The 12,776-nt window shown below is 39.8% G+C and overlaps 1 pseudogene; it reads right to left on the minus strand.

Annotated features, from left to right (window-relative positions):
• Positions 1 to 466: 466 nt before the first annotated feature.
• LOC148012222 (cytochrome P450 71AU50 pseudogene) lies at positions 467 to 2,102 on the minus strand (annotated as a pseudogene).
• Between the last annotated feature and the right edge of the window lie 10,674 nt (positions 2,103 to 12,776).

A 12,776-nucleotide genomic window follows, 5' to 3' on the forward strand; every position in this document is an offset into this window, starting at 1 on the left:
ATGACAAATTTAGATCCAACAACATCACATGAGATTGTCTACTGTACTGATTTAAATGCCTCTTTTAAGGTCAAGCACTCTTAAAAAGGTTCTTAACATGGCTGTAAGGAAAAAGTGAGACGAAACATTGATCCCATATGAATAGGAGATGCACTATTGTAGCACCCACAACCCAAGTGATTATGCATGGCCACAATAAAGCACCAATTTATTATAATTAGAACAAGTTCACTTATTCAATCATTGCTAGAGTTTGGAAAATATTATTGAGAGATGTGCAAATAGTCCATTTGACTCTCCTTAAATATACAATCAAGGGATTTATACATGTATTTTTATTTTGAAAATTTTATTAGAAGTGGAATCTTGTTAGATTTATGTGTAATAGGAAATCCTCCATGCTAACCCACTCCTTGTTATTTCATAGGATCACCTTGTCACAAACGTGAAATGCACAAGATGAGCTCTACTTGGATTGTGATAGAGAAGCTGCATGAACGCGCAGGATTGGGGTTGCCAGGAGCGGCTGTGCACGATAAACCACAGTGGATGTTTTTGCCGACATGTCCACGCGGGTCGCACCGTCGAGCAGCTGCCAATCAAAACAGTGGACGAGGTTTGCGATGGTGAGCTCAAGGGTGGCCAGGGCAAGAGGGGCGCCAGGACAGCTCCTCCTGCCCGCACTGAAAGGCAGCCACGAGAACTGCTCAATAGCTGCAGGGCCTTCATCGGATCCGTGTCTCAGGAATCTCTCTGGCCAGAACCTCTCAGGGTCTTCCCACATGGCAGGGTCCCTCCCAATCGCCCAGGCATTCACCAAAAGCCTTGTCCCCGCCGGAAGGCTGTAACCCATCACCTCGCAAGCCTCTCGCGCCATGTGTGGAACGAGAAGGCTTACAGGTGCATATAAGCGCAAGGCTTCCTTCACAGTCGCCGTCACATAAGGCAGCTTCTCGATGTCTGAGGCTTCCACAGTTCTCCCGAGTCCCACAACCTTCTCTAGCTCAGCCTGAAGCTTCTTTCGAACCGGGGGATTATTGAGGAGCTCTGCCATCGTCCAATCGAGTGTCACAGATGTAGTGTCTATTCCAGCTCCAACTAGATCCTATAGGCCAACTAGTAAAGTTAGAAAACAAGGACAGATCTCTCTCTCTCTCTCTTCGCGGTTCTGACAGATGTGGTCATACCGTTAGATACCCCTTGACAGCACGACGGCTGATGGAGGGGTCCGAAAGAAACACGTCGAGTATATCCCGCGGAACATTCTCAGAACTCCGGTCCTGCTGCAGGTGCGCCAGCTTGTGTTGCTCCTCGCGCTTTGCTATAACGGATTCCCACAAAGCATCCGAGTCAAGGTGCAGCTTGTCTAAGGATCGCTTCACATATATGTCGAGGAAGCCTAGCCACGAGATGAAGTCGCCGAGCACGGGAACTTGAAACAGCTCGGTGGCCCTCTGGGCGAGCTGCTTGAAGGTGGCTCCGCCTCCCGCCACGTCGGACGTGCGGCGGCTGAGAATGATGCGGCACATGAGGTCCTCCACCATGCGCGACATGGCGGCGCTCAGATCCACGCTGGCAGCCGCGTTCGCTGCGGCAAGCAGGCCACGGAGGAGACGGGCCACCTCCTCCCCCCTCAGCGGCTGCGTCTCCTGAACCCGCCGGGCGCTGAAGAGATTCAAGGTGGCGAGCTTCCTAATGTGGCGCCAGTGGGGCCCGTACGGCGCCAGCACGAAGACGTTGGCCTCGCCGAAGCTGGCACGCTCTACAAACTGAAAGGGCGGCCGGCTGGCGAACACCCTGTCGTGCGTCTGCAAGAACTCTCTCGCCACGTGGGCGCTGGAGGCCACCACCATTGGTTTGGACCCCATGCGTAAGCACATTAGCGGCCCGTATCTCTCCGCCAAGCGTGCCAGGTGCACGTGTGGCAGGTCGCCGATGAGATGCAACAGGTTCCCCACCACCGGCAACGGGCAGGGCCCGGGAGGCAGCTTGTGATGCGGCTGCGGCCTCCATCTCGTGAAGGCCCATAATAACGCTAGCCCACACAGTACGGCAACGAGGCAGCTGGGCGCTCTCGGCCAATACCTTCCGATAGACTCCATTGTTGTGAGTATGCACTCTCTTCGATTCCAGAAAAGCTGTCGGCAGCACCCACGGCCCCAAATTAAGGTATTGGATGTATCGCAATGAGATCGAAATAAGAATCCATGAGCTGCTGATCAGCCAAACTTATGCTACAACAACACACGCGCTCGCGCGCCTCTCCCTCTCTCTAGATATACATATACGTGTGTATAATATATATCTACATGTATACATACACACATACAATTGGTACGTTTACTATTAAGTGGACTCCTAGAGCAAATGCACGATGCCAACGATTGAACTAGACCCAATATCCAACGCCTTCACACTTGCCTAGTCCAAGTCCCGTTCACATGGGTGATTGCCTCAATGAATTCTTTTGGTATTCCAACTACAATATTCACATTGGTGATGGGACCAATGAACTTTGTATTTCTTACCTCAGCATATGCTTCAATATCTTAACTCTATTGCTTTGCCTCTAATTGGTGACATGTACTGGCTTTGAAAAGTTTGGAGTGCAAGGCTACATGCTTCTAGTTACATCAAATGAGAAGGTGCACAATCAAGAAAAAATAAATACTTAACTCTCTCATTTCACATTTCTATGAAATCATGGCATACATCAAAAGAGTGAGGGAATATTTTGGTGAAGTACCGCTTGAAAATATAAGCTTGAATAAAGCTATAGAAGCATCTAGTTCAAGCAATGATTAAACTAACTTGCATCAATTAGGACCATCAATTAGTGATAGGACTTGAAAATTTTACCTCTTGATCATGCAATTTTGGCTTAGTGAGTTACATTTTCACTAGTTAGATTATCCATGAAGTGTTATTTGGGTGCATAGCCACATTGATGCTTCCAATTGAAAATCACACTACAAACATAAGGAAAATAGAGTATATAGCTCAAGAAAGATCTTTTGAGTTTATTTCTAGAATTGTTTACTTTTCAAATATTTAGACTTGTAACACTTCTCAAACAAACCAATTACATAACACTCAACAAGTATAAATTTCGGCAAAAGAATTGCTGTGAATTCTCTTCTCATGGAAGCTTCTGAGATTTATATTCTCAAATATTGGTAGTTTTTCTTATGCATACATTAGACTAAATGATTTTTGCATGGAAAGGCATTACAAGTACATCAATGGCTATGAATAAACAATTCCAATTCATTGGGAATCACTACAAGATATGAGCCATATATCAACATTTAAAGTGATAAATTATTAATTAAAATTTATTCCTATCATTGCTAAAATAATTAGTATATACATCTCTACAAAAGCATTGTTATTTGTGTCACATGTGTATTTTTATGTATTTTGCGGGTTGGAAAATAAAAGGTGGTACCCGGGCTGCATGTGAACAGCGAAGGATGACTGCGTGTGAACAACTGACTACAATACTCCACCGCACGAACGAACCGTAAGTGCGTCCTCGTGCGTGAACGCCCACGATTTCTTAAAAATAATTCAGGGTGAAGTTTTTTCTTCAAAGGATGATGATTGGAGGACTTCCTATTGACGATGTTCAAAAAGAAACTGCTCCCAATCATTAGATATTTTGAAAAAAAAACCATTTATCATTTTATTTTCGTGGAGAAAAAGAAAAGTTGAAAACATCTTAGAAATTGTTCATAAAACTTGGTTTCCTCTTTTCTATACCCTTTTTCCCTCTCTCTCTCTCTCTCTCTCTCTCTATTGAAGTTTGGTTCAATCTATCAATTATCCCTTAAGCCCATCTCTCTAAAGCACTAGTTCTTGTATTCCTATTTGTATCACAATATGCATTGCTATTTGCTATTTTTGCGATGCAAATAGTAAAGCATATTGTGACACAAATAGAGACATATACAGTTTCCATAAATCATTTATAGGTTGAGTATAAACATTAGGGGAGTTTTCCTCTATCATCTTCATATTGAGTTGGATAGTGAGTATGAACCAATAAGGAAGAGAACAAAACCCATTACCATTACAGAGTCTACGAAACATATACTCAGGTTTGAATGAAAGAAGAATCTTGATCTTTGGTTAGATTGCATGCTATATCTCAAAGATCCTAGCAAAAATAGCACTCCACCTTTCTATAATAGCTCTTCATTGTTGAGGTTCATTGGTGATGGTTATAATGGGTTTCTAGGCTATACACTTAACTTGGTTACAAAAAAGGATGTCCTCAAATTGGGGAACCATCTTTTATCAAAACATAACAATGAGTTACTACAGATGCTAGAAGGCTATAAACAAAGGATTCATTTGTTGGAGAAACGCATCAAATCTTATCAGCGAAAGCAAACTATTTTAGGAATCCAAAATCGACAAAAGGCTCTTAGAAATAGTGAGAGTCTCAGACTAGGAGGAGGTGGTTGTAGTAAAAGAATCCAAGCAGCAATGTACATCTTTGTTCCACCTTAAAACTATGAAATATGACTTTGTTTATAATTAATTGTATTAATTTGTTATGTTGATTTTGTTTAGGTCTCTTCTTCAATCGAATGCAAGTGAAAGAGATTCTTTCAAAGCATCTCAGTTTTATTATCATCTTCTTCCTTCAATAGTTTCAAAAGATATTTTGGAGAAGAATAAATTTAAAAAGGCAAAGAAACAATGCTTGGAGTCATTTATAAAGGATCTCTCTTTGGATATTGAGTTAGTGCAAAAGACACTAGATAATATTGGTATCAGTCGAGATGCTTATATACAACTTTTCCAGCTTTTACAATCAAATATGAAGCAAAGACAAGTATGTAATTGCATACTTCCAAGGCCATTTGTGATTAGAACTATTAGATAGAGAGTGAATAATAAGGTAATGGATATTCTAGGTGAGCCTTTCCATATTAAGGCTAGCTTCAAGGGCAAGAAAAAGGAAGTTGTATTTAATGAATTTAACAATATTTTCCTTGATTTTTCCACCCTACAATACTTAATGATTAGATTCTATGGCTTGTCACTAGAAGAGCCACAAGGAGTGGCTAGATTTGTGGTTAAACTTGATAAAAGTGAGATTCTAAAATGTACAAAACTAGAGAGGGTTTCTATTACCTTGATGAATAGAGCACTTTCATGAGATCATTACAATCACTCAATGTCATTTAGTGTTCAATCGGAACACAACATCTAGTGGCTAGGAGCATTCGAAGTAGATATGGAGGATTTTGATATATTGTATTGGGTTTTTCATCGAACACCAATACCTGATGTTATTAAGAGACAAGTAGAAGAAGATCTATTTGTTGAAAGATTTGAAAACTATAAGATTGACTGGCACATAGCTAGTGACTTAAAGACACTTAAATGTATGTATAATGTATCAAAGGGAGCCAACTCTAGATCTCCTTGCCTATATTGCATGTCCCTAGCCAGAGAATTGAACTCAAGCAATTGGAATAGAGCTCCCTCTAGGCACAACAAGGATCCACAATTTAAGCTAGTATTAGATATTCCTTTAGTGAATGCCCATATTTGTACACTTCATTCACTTTGTAGGATAATTAAAAAGCTTGTTCATCTTTATATAGGATTTACATGGAAGCTGAAGCCATTATCAGCTAGAACAGATGCTATAACAAAGATTGAAAAAGTCTTATTTGCAATTGGTTTGCATGGTGGTAATGTTGTTATTAAACCAGATCTTCAAAAGTCTAAGGATGGCAATTGTGTGCCCAAAAATCCATCTATTGGTGGAGTGAAGGCTAAAAGGTTCCTAGACTTTCATGGGAGACTTGATAAGATAAACTCTAGGAATGGTGGATCAACTATTAGATACAATCAATGAAAGTGCCTACATAATGCAATTAAGGATCATGCTGATAATGGACAAGCTCGGAATAGAAAAGCCAATGTTTGGGAAACACTAGACAAAGTATTATTTTATTGTCATAAAACAGAGTGGAATGATGATGATCTCAAATACTTCAAAAACCAATTGAACCTTTTTAAAAAGGTAATGTTTTCTAATTGAATTTCTTTATATGTTAACTATGCAGCACATTTTATACAACCATGCTCCATATTTTATCAAGAAATATGAATCTCTATCTATTTGGTCAACCCAAAGTATGAAAAAATCACATTATCAAGCAAGAAAAAAATACTTTAGACACACAAGACATGGAGGTGGAAGATACAAAGCAAACAATTTATTAGAGGTCTTTCAATGGTTCTACAAACAAATTTGGCACAAATTCAAGCTTAAAGACACAATCACATCATGTAATACATCATCTTTGGCAAGGACTATATCCACTATTACCCAAAGAAGAAAAGAGGGATATTTAAACTCTTGTGCAAAGCAAAGATATTCTGAATGGTTACAAACTAGACAAATAGATGGAAAAAGATGGGTTTCAAGAAACCCTTAACATCTTTTAGTCTGACTCTGTTGCAGAAGAGTATTTAGTTTTAGGGAATTCACTGGATCCTCTAAAGGAATATTTTGTTTCATCCCACTCAATGAGATCTCTACATTTCAGGAACTCTTGTTTCCTATAGCCTGGAAGGAGCTTCAAATTCTTGGCATCTCCTACATGGGAGAGCAAATAAGACGCAAGAACTCCAAAGTATCCTACCCTAGATCCACTGTATCCAAACATCAAGCCAAACACTCTTACAGCTTCTTCCTTCTCCACCAAAGTACTCCAAAGTATCCTACCCTAGATCCACTATATCCAAATAAGACGCAAGAACTCCAAAGTATCCTGCCCTAGATCCACTGTATCCAAACATGAAGCCAAACACTCTTACAGCTTCTTCCTTCTCCACCAAAATTATCTTGTCTGAACCTCTATTGAAAGCTTGGGATCCAATCACCTTGGAGATAGCTTTCAAAGCCATTATTAGTAAGATTGGAGAGCTTGACAACCTGCTATGATAAATTGCAACTATTTGATTATTTAAGCCTCCAATATAATAACCAAGGCCTTGACTTTTGTCAAGCTTCAATAGCCTTGAGCCCTTGGCTCTTCCAAGAAGTTGTCTACATCTTCAATTTCTATCTGCACAATAAACCACAATAGTATAAGATGTTAGTAGATAAATATCCAAAAATATTTGTGTATAATGCATAACATACTCTAATATAAATCACAATGGATATCTTAGAATTATCTTTCATACCTTAGGGTTTTCATCTTCTTCAAGAAGACTATCATCATATAGATTTATTGAACTTTTTGGTTTCTCCTCTAATGAAGACTTCAATTTCTCTTCATACCCCATGTTATCAATACCAAGTCTCTATTGAATTTGTAAGTACTCTTCCTCTGAAGGTATCCCCCCTTTTCATATTCCACGATCTGATTAATACAAGAATGCAAGGCTACAGAACTGTCTTGAAAATTCTCTCCCTCAACATCAAGAGTTGCTAGTAATTCCTCTTCATAACCTATAAAATTATTATCATTTTGACCCCATGCAACAAGGATTTCCAAGCAGTAATCTTCCCTAAGATAAAAAAGGTGTTGAATATCATTTAGCAATACATATCTCTTTTTGTTGATGAGATAGTTGGAAAATGTTGGGACACATTCAAGAGGACCTGTTTCAATCTCTGTACTCAACTCTATCTCCTTTTCTTCCACTTTTGTATTGCTCTCACTCTTAAACAAAGCAACACCAAATCCCTGTGCTAACTGGTTCTCAATATCCTCCTGAAACATTTCACCCTTCTCTTCAACTTCTTTGTCTTTGCATGCAATATCATCCATCTTCTTCTTTTGTATTGTATCTAAAGAACAATTATCCATATATTGAAGATATACAACAAATCCAACATCCTTCTATACAAGAAGACATTGTTGCTGACTTTGATGGAAAGGGCAATATGCTTTTCACTTCTTGAATTCTTCATCATCAATAAGACTAAACCTTATTTGCAAAGTTGTTCTAGCAGCATTAGAAGCATCCATTACATCGCTATAATGGACAAACCCCTCAATCTCTAGGCCTTCCACATGTCTATCATAAAGCACCTTAAAATCCTTCAGTTTATCTTCAAGATCCTTCAAAAGATCTTGCAAATCAAAGGGAACATTGAGCATACCTCTTATGTAAATAAATCTAGACGAATTTCTAGTTGCATGAAGAAAATCAAATAGCCTTTCATCACAGGTGACCTCTAGATCCTCCTCCTCCATTCCCTCTAATAAAAACTTCCTTTTAGTCATCCCAATTACTCACAAAAGAAAATCCAAAAAACAAAAATGAGGGTCATAATATACAAATCCACATTTGCTCATATGCAATAGACTAAATAAAGATTGCTAAGAAAATTAAGGAAATACAAGATGAAAGAAATGAATTAAAACTTTATGCAGCAGAGAAAGCATGCAATTCCAAGTCTCATCAATCAAACTTTGTTTAACATTTTCGACTCATGAAACGCGAAAATAATGATTTAGACCACCTCACAATTCACAAAATTACGTTTCACATGCCACTTATAAAAAAACTTGACGAATTTTTATTTTATACATTCAAAAAATTTGAAAAAAACAATGCCTCAAGAACATCAAAACCCCATCATTTTACATGTTTACCAAACCAAGATGATGCAATAGAGAAAGCATGAAATTCCAAGTCTCATCAATCAAACTTTGTTTAACATTTTCGACTCATGAAATGTGAAAACAATGATTCAGACCACCTCACAGTTCACAAAATTGTGTTTCACACGTAACTTATAAAAAACTTAACGAACTCACGTTTTATACATCCGAAAAATTTGAACAAAACAATGCCTCAAGATCATCAAAACCCCATCGTTTTACGTGTTTACTAGACCAATATTCCTAGAAAAAAAAAAGTAAAACCAATACAGGATTTCTAAGTCCCTGATGTATCTTTCTCCTTTTAAACCAACTAACTTCTTCAATGCCTCAAAGTTCAAGATTGTAGAGAAAAATATTAAGAAAAGTGTGATACCTGATATTTACAGGCCTTGCTCTTGAGAATAAATGGTTTCTTGTAAGCATATGCTTGGTTTGGCTTGTGATGCTTACGAGATAAAAAGCTGGTCGAAGACAAGACAAGATACATGAGAGAAATAGTAACCAAGATCCAAACCTAAGTGTTCATATATATATGCCAACGACCACCATATGTTTGATCAAAAAGTACGATGCACTAATTCTGAGGACGTTTGCTTTAAATGAAAACGAAAAAGGAAAAAACTTAAAAATTGTTCAACTCACCTTCATGGATCAGGTTTGTTTCATTGTATACTAATGGGTAAAAGTGCATAGCCAAACAATACCTCATGTTAGCTTGAGTTAAGGATAAATTTCAACTATGTAGTAAATATGATGTGCAATGGTAGATGAGTTGAACATGACTAGGATTGCCATGTTTGTCATGTGACGTATGAAACGAGAATGGTGTTATGTTCTTTTTTTCGAGTAAGGCCATATCGCATTTCATCCGTTTTGAGCATACATTGTTCCCCTTGTGTTATGTGAAACACAATATGATGTTGAGTTCTCTCTATCTTCAAGGCCTACTCATGTTTCAACGTCTTCGTACCATTTTATTGAGATTGTATTTAGACTTTATGATTACTGTTTGCCTGCTACTTTGTGATTGAAGATATATTGATGTGAGAGATTAGGATATCTTTCCTAATTTGTTAGTATTATTTGTTTTCTTGGATGTTCTAGATGGCTAAAACTAAGTCCACTGCAAGGAAGCAGAAAGTTAATCCTAGAGGTCTTGCTTCAAAGATACATTAGTCCTCTAAGCCTTCCAAACTTTCAAGGAAATCAAAGCCAAGAAGAAGGTTCTTACAACATGTGAGATGCCTTAAGGAGATTAGAAATGCAATGAAGGCTCTGAATAATGCAATTCCAAAGTTTTCTTTTCAGAGGCTTGTCAGAGAAATCTCTAACAAGCATAGTCTACAGAGTTTTAGATGGACTAGGTCAAGTCTCAACTATATTCAGGAGTCTACATAGGATTTTTTGATTGTGTTTTTTCAAGATTCTTATATCTGTGTGGCTCATGCACATAGGCTTATGGTTATGGATAAAGACATGATTATTCTCAGGAGATTGAGATACAGGTTTTCAAAGGTCCTTGAGCCAGTCCCTCTTTCTGATGTTAAGGATTTCAATATTTTAAATATGCCTCCATATAGAAAGAAGAAAAATGATACTGGTTTGAAGGTTGAAGATGTTACGAATGAAAAGGACACAAAACATCATGAGAAAGAGGAAAATGCCATAGTGGAGCAGGGAGATAAATGGAGGGAGTTTAAAAGAAAGAATGAAGAAGAAAAGGAAGCAGAAAAACTCCCATCTTTTGAAGAGGAGTTATCTACCCTCACTACAAGATATAGGCCTTATACCGACGTTTAAAGCGACGAAAATGCAAATAACAAAATTTGCCCCCGTCGTCACAAAAAGCGTCATTATTGGCGACGCCATAGAACAGTCAGTATTACCGTCGCTATTAGCGTCGGTATTTGCGACGCTGATAGCGACGCCAATACCGACGTTGATAGTGACGGTTTGCGACGCCTATAACAACACCAATAATGACGCAAGCAGTAAAATTTGCAACGCTAATAGCAACGGTAACAGGGGAAAAAATTTGTGGCAGGGCAGCAAGCTGTCCTGCCACATATAGCACTGTGTGCTTTATGAGAGCCATACAAAATAGTTTCTGCACTACTGTGTACAATGCGCTTGCAAACAAAAACAATGTATACTGAAATCATAAAACTGATACATGAAATAAAGACATGATCGTATAAAAAGCAATTGGTACAATCATGACAGGATATCACTAATACATAGAAAATTTCTACATAGATCAGGCGACTCAAAAATAAAGGTGTGTAAGCTCCTGGGATCCAAGGGCGAGCTACAAATCCTCGTCCCCCGAAAGCTCGTCCTGCCACAAAGGAGCATCGAACGGACTCTACAGAAAAAAGAAACAACACATCAGTCCACCATACAATAATGCATTCAAATATCTCATGGTAACTACGAACAAGAAAGATGAGTGACTTACAAGGCCATCGCGTCTATACAATCGGTCGATCAATGCAGTGAGACTGTGCTTCTCTGTATATCGAGTCTCAAGGCCAGTCGGATCGCGATTTGTAATGGAGTGCTGCAAAGAAAAAAAAATGCTAACTGTTAGAAATATGATTATCAATACAAAGAATATTTCAGTCGTGCCCTCACCGCCTCGCGTTGCTGACTCCAACATCCTGGAGAATCTATAGCCTCCTCCCTCAATTCGGCACCAGTCGTCTGCATCTAACCACTCGGGCTTTACAGTCCCACTCTTGATTGCCTTGTGTGCATCGGATCATCTGTGACATGTATGCATGCATGCAATCCATCATCCAGCCCGTAGAGAATCTATCTACTGCAGTTGGCACCAGAAACTCCTCGTGCAAGGATACTACTATGTAGTCCTTGCTTCCCTCCGGTATGTTCTTCCAATGATCCAAGATGTTGTGCCGAAAAACTTGTTGGAACAACTCTCTCATGTGAGCCATCACCCTCCTCCCCTCATCATTCATGATGATGGCACCTGACCTACTATCGACTAGATATCCATAACCCCCTGGAGTCTACCTAAGATGGGTCCTCTCCCATCTGTGTCCACGCTCCTGGGCATATCCAGGAGACCCCTGTGCATCCGGTGTACCGATGGGGATAATAACTCTCGGAGTGGCACCCATAGGGGTACCTACTGACAAATGCGCAAAAGCCGGAGTAACTGGAGTAGACGTCCCCACAGGTGTGATAAATCTTGGAGGTGACGCAACTCCAGCTAAGCGAGGAGACGGAGACACCGCGTCCGTGTCTCCACAGCATCCACCTGAGCCTGAGGCACGCTCCCTGGAAGGGCCACGAGAGCGAGGAGTCGCACCTGTATCCCGTGTCGACCACGAGAGCGAGGAGTCGCACCTGTATCCCGTGTCGACCGCGGGCTCACTGCCTCTGTATCTCTGCAGCATCCCACTGATCCCGATGCACTCCCTCCCTCTGGCCCAAGTCGTGAGCGTCAAGCTCGTCTGCTCGAAGCCGAAGCATCCGATTGCACTGAAGCAGATCTAGCAAAGCACCCTAACGAAGACCCAAACAGCTCCTGGTCTACCATCTCTCTAAATCTGGCAATCTGATCTGGAGACATACGTGCGAAGATGTCCTGTCACTCCTCATCGCTCATCCCTCGACTCATCTTGAAAATGTCACCTGTACAGACAAAGAAGGATGTTAGAATAATCAATTTAAATCATACAAAGCACGGTAATATAAATCATTTTTAAAAAATCTCATTTAAAATGCATATCTTATGTACCCTTATAAGCGATTGGTCAACGAATTGAGTAAGTGGATGCTCCAAGTATGAAGTATCCTATGGTCCCATGTTAATCTCCTAACACAACTCCGCATACATTGGAAGGTCGATAGACATATCACCACAAAAGAATGAGTCCACCTCGTTCTCAAAGAATTCTTGGACTCCTATATTTCCATCATTGTTAGTCGATACTGGCTCCAAGCTTTCGACGGCCTCCACCCCTTGCAATATCGACCCCTCTATTTGCATATTATCTTCATCTATGCTCGGAACATCGCTTTGATCATATGCTTTCACACTTCGGAGAGTTGAAGGTATAACATACCACCATCCAGGTTGTCGGGGGTTTGGATAGAAGA

Source organism: Lygodium microphyllum, chromosome 27 (genome assembly GCF_053477565.2).
Source record: "Lygodium microphyllum isolate KBCC chromosome 27, Lygodium_microphyllum_v1.1.10, whole genome shotgun sequence".
NCBI lineage: Eukaryota > Viridiplantae > Streptophyta > Polypodiopsida > Schizaeales > Lygodiaceae > Lygodium > Lygodium microphyllum.